Source organism: Triticum dicoccoides, chromosome 3B (assembly GCF_002162155.2).
Source record: "Triticum dicoccoides isolate Atlit2015 ecotype Zavitan chromosome 3B, WEW_v2.0, whole genome shotgun sequence".
NCBI classification, from domain to species: Eukaryota; Viridiplantae; Streptophyta; class Magnoliopsida; order Poales; family Poaceae; genus Triticum; species Triticum dicoccoides.
In genome coordinates, this window is record NC_041385.1 from 769,709,487 (window position 1) to 769,719,068 (window position 9,582).

Consider the following 9,582-nt stretch of genomic DNA (forward strand, 5'->3'; position numbering starts at 1 on the left):
GAACTGCAGCCACGCGCATACATCACAATGATCTGGAAGACAAAGTGTATCATGAAACATAAAGTGTTCGCCTGGCTGATGTTAATGGACAAAATAAACACAAGGGGCATACTCCACCGGACACAAGTGTTCGCCTAGAATGAGCTACTTTGCATCCTGTGTGAAATATCTTCAAGGCCTTATAAAAGTGAACATTTCTGTGGTTACCAGTTTTTCCCCTCGCTCACTCGCTTAGTCGCCTCTTCACGCTCATTCCCCTCGCTCACCCACTCCACCAAATCCCTAGCCCGCGGCGGCGACGCACCTCCCCCTCACCTGCCTCGGCAAATCAGTCGTGTCGCTGCCTTTCTCCTCAGGCATCGCTGCCGGGCCTTCTCGTCTGCGTCGCCTCTCCCTCTCACCCGCATCCTCTGTGCCACGATCGAGCCAAAGTTGTCTATTTTAGCGAGGTCGAGTAGGAGCGTGAGGAGCGCGGGCACGACGGCCTTGTCCTGCTCAACAAAGGCAGTGACGGACGCTAGCGCTCCTCGCCGCCATCGACCTGCAAGGAGGAGCACTGTGTTGGATGCTCCTGGTAGTCCGCCACCGCTACGAGTTCGCCGTCACCTGCGCCCAGGTCGGCCCCAAAGTCGATCTCCCCATGCTCGACTTGCAAGGTTTGCATCCTTAATTTTTTTTTGTCAGGATTTTGGTACTCTTGCTTGGCTCAAACCAAACTGATTCTGTTGTAGTACTCATGTTGTAGTATTCTTTTTATCATGCTGGAGAACTTTGATTAATCGTGTGGGCTCAAACCAAACTGATTTTTAGAGTATACTCCATGTTACTTTCATTTCAGAGCACATTCTTGGATGATTTGATACAAATACACATATTGCTACCTTCCATGCATGTCAGCATCTGGTGCTACCGCTTGATTCCATGAAGATTGAAGAACCACCACCTGCCATTAACAAATCATTTCATATAAACTACTGTACCTAGCAATGTAAAAATACAAAAAGGATAAAATCACTAACCTGTCATAGAAAAAATGGCACACTCCCGGCCGTGCTGAATGTTTTGGCCTCAATTTCCCTCGCCTTGCATGTCATTGTGTCCTTAATAAAAACAAACACATTGATAATTATAATTAAAGAATTCGCCTACAACAAAATAGAACCATGAGAAACTCATTTTCATCATCTTCAAGGCCCTCATCGTCATCTGATAATATAGTTTGAGAGAAGTACATATTTCTCACTCGAACTTGTCTTTGGCTCCACTTTACAAACCTCAGCATTGTGTTCGTTCAAGTTTCATCCTTCAACTTTATAAACCATTCATAATTATAAGGGGTCTGCTTCAGTATACCCACCTTAAGAGAGTCAATGGTGGAGATTAAAACTTAACCCTAAGGCACATAGGACATGATGGTCAATTTAAGTACTAGCCGCTTTATTAATCGGTGTATGTATGGCCCACATCGACATTGTACTTTTAACTTAAACGTAACATAGACTTAGGAACTTACTTATCGTCAAAAAATACAAGTTATGAAGGGTAGGAATTTAATATTATTAGGAAAACTGCCTGTGCGTTGCAACGGGAAAAAAATAACACAAGTTCCTAGCCCAATAATAACCATAGCTCAAGATCTGAAATATACCCTGTACATTCGTCCATGATACTACCTCTCGCAATTGACATCAAATGTCATGGACTTGTTCCACTGTTTTTCCATTGAGGTAGGATGGGTCCCTCACATGTCCCCGCATGACCACTTAGTGTCTAATCGCCGCCTAATGGGCGCCAATTTGTCGCACCACACATGCACACAACTCGAGGCCATGGGGTCTAGGGTCGAATTTTTTCTCCATGACTTTGATTTCTCCTCCCCTCGATTTGCCAACAAAATCGAAGCTCAAATTAGTCTTCCACCCTATTTGAGGCTTCTTGAGGCACCAACCAATTGGAAGGAAGCCCAGCGGCTCATATTTTCATAGTCCGAAAGAGGTTGCATGGTTTGGACTTCAGACTCGAGATGGCTCATATTGAAAATCGCATTGAGCACTATTACAAAGAAAAAAAGCGAAAAGAAAACACAAAACCAAATGAAGCATGTAGTTAGTTTTGTGGACTTAAAAAACTGATTTAAGTACAATACAACATGAATCACATACTTGCGCCCTGGTTAACATGTTTGCTACCACAAATGATTTACATTGTAACACTAAGATACAAACAACAATAGATGTCCCAGCCTTTTCTTAAAAATGATTTTCTTAAAAATGAAATTCTTTGCATCGAACAAAGGCATCATTAAGTTCTAAGTAACACCAACTTTACAACTTTTTTTTCTGTTCCAATTCTGATAATATGACCAAGTACAATTTGAGGTTGATGTTTACATGCAAGAAAGGGGGCAAAAAAAGGTACTCCAAGCAAGAGACTGAGAATATCCATGGATGGATATTACCTGCAAAAATTCCCCACAACTATCTTCTTTGTTGAATGCATCTTCAGCAAACGGGGTAATTAACGATAACCCCCTTGTTGGCAAATCCTTCATCATATGCCCCCCGCCGCTGTCTTTGAGAATATCCGTGGATGGATATTACCTGCAAAAATTCCCCACAATTATCTTCTTTGTTGAATGAGACTTGTCTGCTGATTCACACGTACATGAAACCTACGGTTGGTCCTCTAATTCGTTTGATGAAGTTAGAATTCTTTTTGAATGCATAAAATCTGTTGGGACCGCTTCTTATCAGCAAATTGTTAGCTAGAGTTGAAGCATACAAAAGTAAAAAAGAATGTAAGTACATATATGTTCAGTAAACGCAGGTGAGTACCTAACATATTTATGGGCATCCAAGGTTTTATGTCTGTTCATCAAGAAGATATGCATGGACAGATATCTTGATGAATGGAAGCAGTGGCAATAGCAGAAGGATTGCTGAAAAGAAACATTATTGATTCAATATTCAGTCAAAGCATTTTTATCACCAAACAGGGACAACCAAAGTGCTAGTCTGGTACTAACTTCCATCCACCCCACCGCATGAATAACTTCAACATTGCACGACAACGAACGGCGGGAGTGTGCAGTGAAGAAAAAAGCAGGAAAAACAACAAACATGTGTCCGACTGAAAATGCAACTTTAACTATCCGACTGAAACCACAAACAGTTAACCCAGCAGTCACTCGCTGTTGCAAGACAATGCGACTTTAACTATCTGACTGAAACCACAAGCTACAGGCCTGAAGAAGAGATGGAACAAATCCTCAACTTAACTAACTGGCCACTTCTGTTGCTGGAAAAACATCTCTCTCCGAGTCTCCGTAGCACAGTACCATCAGGTGACACCAGCCAGCAGCCAACAAACCAGCTTTGTTCTGTCAAAATTAGATCCCAGATGAATCCCCAAATCAAAGCAGGGCAGCACCGCACCAGCAGATTACAACCTGATCATAGAACATGAAGCAAAACATAATTGTGGAAGACTGAAGATTATGTGGGCTTGTTGATTCCAGCCTGGAGATTATAATCCGCGAAAATAGGGCAGTATTAAGATGTAGATTTCTAGAGTTGTTATATTGTTGTTTGTATACCTGTGCAAAACAAAATTTAAGTACAATTAAATCATAATAACCTAATGCAATAATTCAGAATAATCAACCGAATTGCATTTACTGAACATGAGAACTTATTCTTGGAATATGTCAGAAAGGAGATCAGACACCATCAACAATAGGTTAATTAGAAAATAAATGACATGTCAATTGGCATAGAAAATCTTCAAGTCATATTTGACATGAAAATTTGACTATTACAAATGGCAACTAAATTACACCGGATAAGGAAAACATCAAGAAGCTAGAGAGAAAAAGGACCTGAAAGAACCACGTGAACATACAATTGCACCAACAGGGAAGAAATCCATCTCCATCGATCAAAGTTGATTTCACTATGTCAAGATACGACGAGCGGGCTATCCGTACGTAGTGGAGTATACATACAGCATGATCTGAGGTCATCGGTTCATCAACTGATTGAAAAGAAAAGGTTCAGACCAAGCATGCATGAGCACATCCCAGGAGTTCCTAGCATTGACTTCCTACACCTATAACAGATTTTAGTACCATGGAGCAGTATTTTCCATATGTGATCATCCTCCCCTACTGATCCGGTCACATGAAGTTTAACAAGCCAATGCAAGTTTTAACTGTCGGAATGAAACCACACACTATAGGCCTGAAGAACAAAAGGCAAAAGATCCTCAAATTAACTGACCGGCCACTTGTACTGGAATAACATATTTGTGTGTAGCGCATTATAGCATCATGTTAAACCAAACGGCAGCAAACAAACCAGCTTTGGCCAATCAAAAATAGATCCCATAGGAATTCCCAAATCAAAGCAGAGCAACACTGCACCAGCAGATTACAACCTGATCAGAGATGGCAGCCCAAGGGCAAGGAGAGGAGGGCATACCTTGGTGGTCGTCGTCGGATCTTCATGAACAGCCTGGCCTACCTGCAGCTTCCAGAGAATATCATAGATTTTGCTGCAAGAGCCCGACTCCATCAATGACCAGCAGTCCACCTGCATGAGGGCACAAGTGGAGGCCATGACAGTCGTCGTCAACGATGTGGCCTACCTCGCCGGTTCCTAGCTCTGCAATATCAAACTCCCAACAACGCTAACTTTTCCAAATGAAGGAAACAAAGATTATTTAACAACAATAATTTGTGTTCTCAAATTTAACATCCTTCAGACCACCAGGGTCTCTAGCTCTCTGCCAATCTAAAGTTTCAAACGGTCCAATGCCAAAACTTCACAAAGTCACCACAAGCTTACATTCTACTGTTTTGATTCGAAAGAACTCCTAAGAATTTCAGGTATCATCGACCCGAGCATCAAAGACAAAGCTTGGAAATGTCATGGTGATTTCACTCCTAATCGATGGCAGAATTAGTATGAGAAATCTATGCAGAACAAAGGTATTGGGTCTCAGACTGGCCAAATTATATTAAGAAATAAACTTGACCTTATGCTTGTATGCTTGGAAAGAGCCTTTCCTATCATCTTTTTGGTCATATGGCTCTAGTAATGAGATCCACCTCACCTTACTTCCCCACGGACCGCCAAGGAGGAGTCCCTCGCCAACCGCCCCGCTCTCCTCCTTAATACAACCCCACCCTTGTTCTTGCCGATCTGTCACCGCCACCAAGTGGGACGCGTGTGCCACCCCTGATGCCCTAAGCCAAGAAGGCAGATCCGATGTCTCTTGAGTCATTGCCATATTGTTACATACAGTTGAATGTCATGCATTACCACAAACAAAAATATGATGACAGAGGGACTATTATTCTCCTGAATCTGATACACCACCAAGCCTAACAAAGCAATAGAGTGCACCAAACTCAAAGCTGTTTGTATAAGCAGATTGTCAGATAATTTTGAGGGGTTCGCGGACGAGCAAATTAAAGCAACATATGCATGTCATAGAAACACATTATCAAATAAACACCATTGTATTATGAAAGAAAATGGCGTGGTACTTACTACTCTTCCAAACTTATTTCTTGATGGAAATACATATATATTGGTGAATACACATCATCTTTATTTTAACCCATATACATTTATTAGCTCTGCGAACATGGTCTTTAGATTTGCAGGAGAGAACCTGAGGATGTTATTTTTTGGTAGTACACATGCCATTGCAAACCTAGCTAGATCCCTTCTCTCCAATTAATGCCATCTGAATTAATCCACGGATCCGTTTCCATCGTGTGTCATTAGGAGGTCCCTTGAACAAGCAAAAGCACAATACATAACATTTGCATTGCATATGTTTTCCAAAACGATCATGAGTATAATAAAAGGATAAAATATGTCTAAAGTCCAAACTCTAGAGTATGATATATTCCGCTTCTTGGATAGGGTTGGAGTTGAGTACCTCTGTATTGCCAAGGGTGGAGAAAAGTGCCTCATCACCATAATTTCCTTGTTGGTAAGCTTCATTTCCTTCGAGACAAATCCTGTTTCTTAAAAATAGCACAACAAAAACAGCCAGTTCTTAAACATGGTCTATGCTTTCAGATTTCCTCGTTGGATTCCAATCCTGATTTTCCAGCTTCTTCTTGAGTGTCCACGTTTGCTTCTAATCAAAAGAATATGCTGCATTAGTGTACGAATTTCAATAGCAGTTTCGTCAGGTATCATGACATCTTGTAATTTGTGATTCTAACAATTACTGTCTTACCTGCAATTGCTAAACTTATACAGTGAAAATACATTTCTATGTTGAAAGAACTTCTATCAATTCGATCATACCAATATTTTAGCTGATGCCATTACAAGAAAAATTAGCTGCAAGCAGAACCTGAGATACTGAGTATACATACTTGTGAGCTAATCTATTTTTTCAGTTAATTTAATAAAACTGATTTAATGGACCATAAAGTCCAGAGTCTCAAATCTCTGAACTCGGATAATAATAGCAGCATAGTATTGTGGTTGTATCAGAAAGGTAACTTACACATCATATCCTTCTATCTCTTTGTGGTCATGTAACCAGACATATATTAGGATGAAACACTCCAATATACCGCGGAATGGCAGCAAGAACACAGCAGTGGACCTTTGTTTCAACAAGGAGATAGAACTTTGTGAAAGGATGGTTTAACTTCAGAAAGTTAGGCAAAATAACAAACGTTACAGAGGCACTCACAGAAGACAGCCCATGCCATGTCCACAACACAGAAGGCGCCGCACTCTCATGGTTTAGTGCACCATTGACGATCATTTGTTCCTCTTTTAAAAAGCCAATTTGTACTGTTTTAGCCAACATTGTGTGGTCATATAAATCACTAAAGCTATTATAGTATTGAAAACATCAGAATATAGCATAGAACTCATGTGGACTTTTGAAACAGAAAAGAGGGATGGATCAGCAGATGTGCTATTCCATTTTCTCGGACAATAACTGCCCAACTTCTACAAACCCACACCAACTTCCCCATTTCATGCTTTCCGAGATTTTTCTTATCCTACGCCTCGCTGCTGTGTCATGCTTGGTCCTCATATATGAGGATTCAGAGAGAAAAGCAACAACATATTGAGCATCGTAGATATGGCTCAGTTCTGAGCGCAACCTGGCCAATTTCTTGAGAGGAAATTGACAAGCTTGTTTACCCAGTATCTAACAAATAGGTGCAGTTACTTACACCATTCTTTTACTCAAAGATGGATACATTTTTAATTATGGGGAGCACCTTGTGCAAAACCAACGGAACTTTTGAACAGTATAAAATACATCATTAATGGTGATATCTCTCCAGAAAGTAAGTTAGTAATGTTGAAGCGCATAATTTTTGAGATCCTAACACACGGTTGCTTTAAAAATCATGACTGCACAAAGTTATCTTTTATTCTGATAATAATTCAGTAATTTATGCAGAAATGAGCAAATGTGAATATATGTTATGAACAATTAAGAGTGTTAGCTACGCCATCGATCTGTGGAACAGTACAAAAAATTGCAGTACCATACTTTGATCTAATGGTCGTCCTAAATGCTGCATGAAAATACGTATTTGCTAAGTAAGATGATTCAGGAGGTAAGTTCACACGGGTTGAATGCAGAAGATTGATTTCAAAAAAGTGCGATAAAAATAGTAGGATGATGAGATGTCTTCGGTGCCTACAGTTAACATCATAGTTGTTTGCAAGCACGAAAATGATAAACAACAATGTATGGCTATGATTAATCAATAACTGTGAAGGAACATGCAGGCCACCATCATCCATGAATGCATCAGTCCAAGTCAGTGGAAATTGAATGGTTGGCAATGTACCTGGTTCTGTCATTGATGAGGCCATGGAGCTAGACGCTGGTCAGCTTGTGCGCACCCTTGTCGTTGTGCCACAGGGCACAACGCCTCACCACATGTCCTCGGTCCTCCTATACTCAATCGGATGCATCGCACCTGCACCGACACACTCCATTTCATCCAACCGAAACACATCAAAGCTAGCAAAATCACTGACAAATTCACATAGCCAGTTAGCCACAACCCACAACACTACTACTCAAAGTGGATACCATTGTACAAACAATGGGGTGAGACGTATAATTCGCTGTAACTCATCTTCTTGTCGTTTGAGAGAGCCCGAAGAACACAGCAAGCTACAGGATATTAGTGAGAATCTTGGGTTCTTTTCAAGAGGCCACCACCAGATACCATTACAGACCTCTCCCTCTCACATGTGGCACATTCATCTGCTTCCTCTCGCGCTGTACCAGAACGCCCCTGGGTACCATTCCACGTTGCCACTGGTCCCCTCTATTTCCGGCCGCCGCCACCGCTAGCAGACATAGAGAGGAGAGTGCAGGGCATCCCCGGGAGAGAGATGAGAGGATACTGTGAGAGGTGAGATGTCAGGCCGGAGTCATCGCCAGAGACAGGTGAGATGCGATTCGAGAGGATTGGCCGATTGGGTACGGAAGGGTGAGATCTAAGAAGATGGAGAACCTGATGATGGAGGATCAGGGCATCTGAGGGAGGCCTGACCTAGACGACGGCGAAGATCTAAGAAGATGTAGTACCCGATCTCGGCCGCCTCCGCAAGTATCGCTCCTCCTCTGTCTTCTCGCTTGGCAGCTTCACGGCAGGCATCTTCCTCCTCTGCGCACTCGTACCTGCTCTCTTACTCCTCTCGCCCCCTCGGCATGTCAGGAGCACGAGATGAGGTGGTAGAGGGATCATATGGTCATATGGCTCTAGCAAATAGATCGGCGGCGGTGGAGGGATCTGCGATGGCGGCTGGGGCGGGGGAAGGGGTCATTTGCGCGCAGGGCAGCGACCGCGGTGGGACGTGGGCGCGAAGGCTGCGGCTGGAGCTGGGGCGGCGGCCGCGACGGGAGGTGGCGGGGGCGGCCGCGACAGAGGTGGCGTGGGCGGCCGCGACGGGCGGCAGCGCATCGCGAGATGGGTGGAAGGAGGGGGCGGCACACTCATGGTCATTGGGTTAGCGTTTGAGGGAGGAAGATGGGGCGGGGATCGGCGGCGGCTGCGAGGGCGAGGGCGGCGGCGAAGGGATCTGGTTTGGCTTCGCTCGAGGGCACCTGGAGGCTTCGTCCGCTCGCTCGTTCGCACGTTGCCAGTCCAAAGACGGATTTTTTTTTCTTAGAGGGTACTGAGTAAACGGAGATGGGAGGATGACAAAAATAAAACAGAGGTGGGAGGATGACAAAAATAAACGAGCGAAAATAAACCGCGCGGACTATTCACCAACTGCTTCATTAGAGATTTGATTCTGGCACGCCTACATCTATTTAGGTAAGCTTGATTCTAATACAAATCAAGTTGTATTCGACTTGTATACATACATCTATCTATTCAGGTTCAGTCACGTGGGTTTCTAAAAAATATCGAGTACCAGGGCTGGGTTGTAGTACCAGGCAACGCTAATGCATAGGAACATGTGCTAACCGAACTGGTCCACTTTATTTTTCTGTCCATCGTGTTTAGCTCCAGACGGAACATTTGTGGGGAGCCGGAACATACTATCAGTGTTCTGCCTTGTA

At 43.0% G+C, this 9,582-nt stretch overlaps 1 long non-coding RNA gene across 2 annotated transcripts; it reads right to left on the reverse strand.

Moving 5' to 3' along the window:
- Positions 1-829: 829 nt before the first annotated feature.
- LOC119278395 lies at positions 830-9,073 on the reverse strand. 2 transcript variants are annotated; one of them, XR_005137768.1, is made up of 12 exons: positions 7,850-9,073; positions 6,724-6,806; positions 6,532-6,633; positions 5,950-6,153; positions 4,479-5,799; positions 4,127-4,434; positions 3,878-4,032; positions 3,026-3,595; positions 2,835-2,938; positions 2,459-2,600; positions 1,020-2,052; positions 830-943 (listed from the first exon to the last, which is right to left on the reverse strand). It is a non-coding gene; the product is annotated as an uncharacterized LOC119278395 (long non-coding RNA). The 2 variants fall into 2 exon arrangements; XR_005137769.1 differs by lacking the exons at positions 830-943; positions 1,020-2,052; positions 2,459-2,600; positions 2,835-2,938 and having other exon boundaries at positions 2,940-3,595; positions 3,878-4,434.
- Between the last annotated feature and the right edge of the window lie 509 nt (positions 9,074-9,582).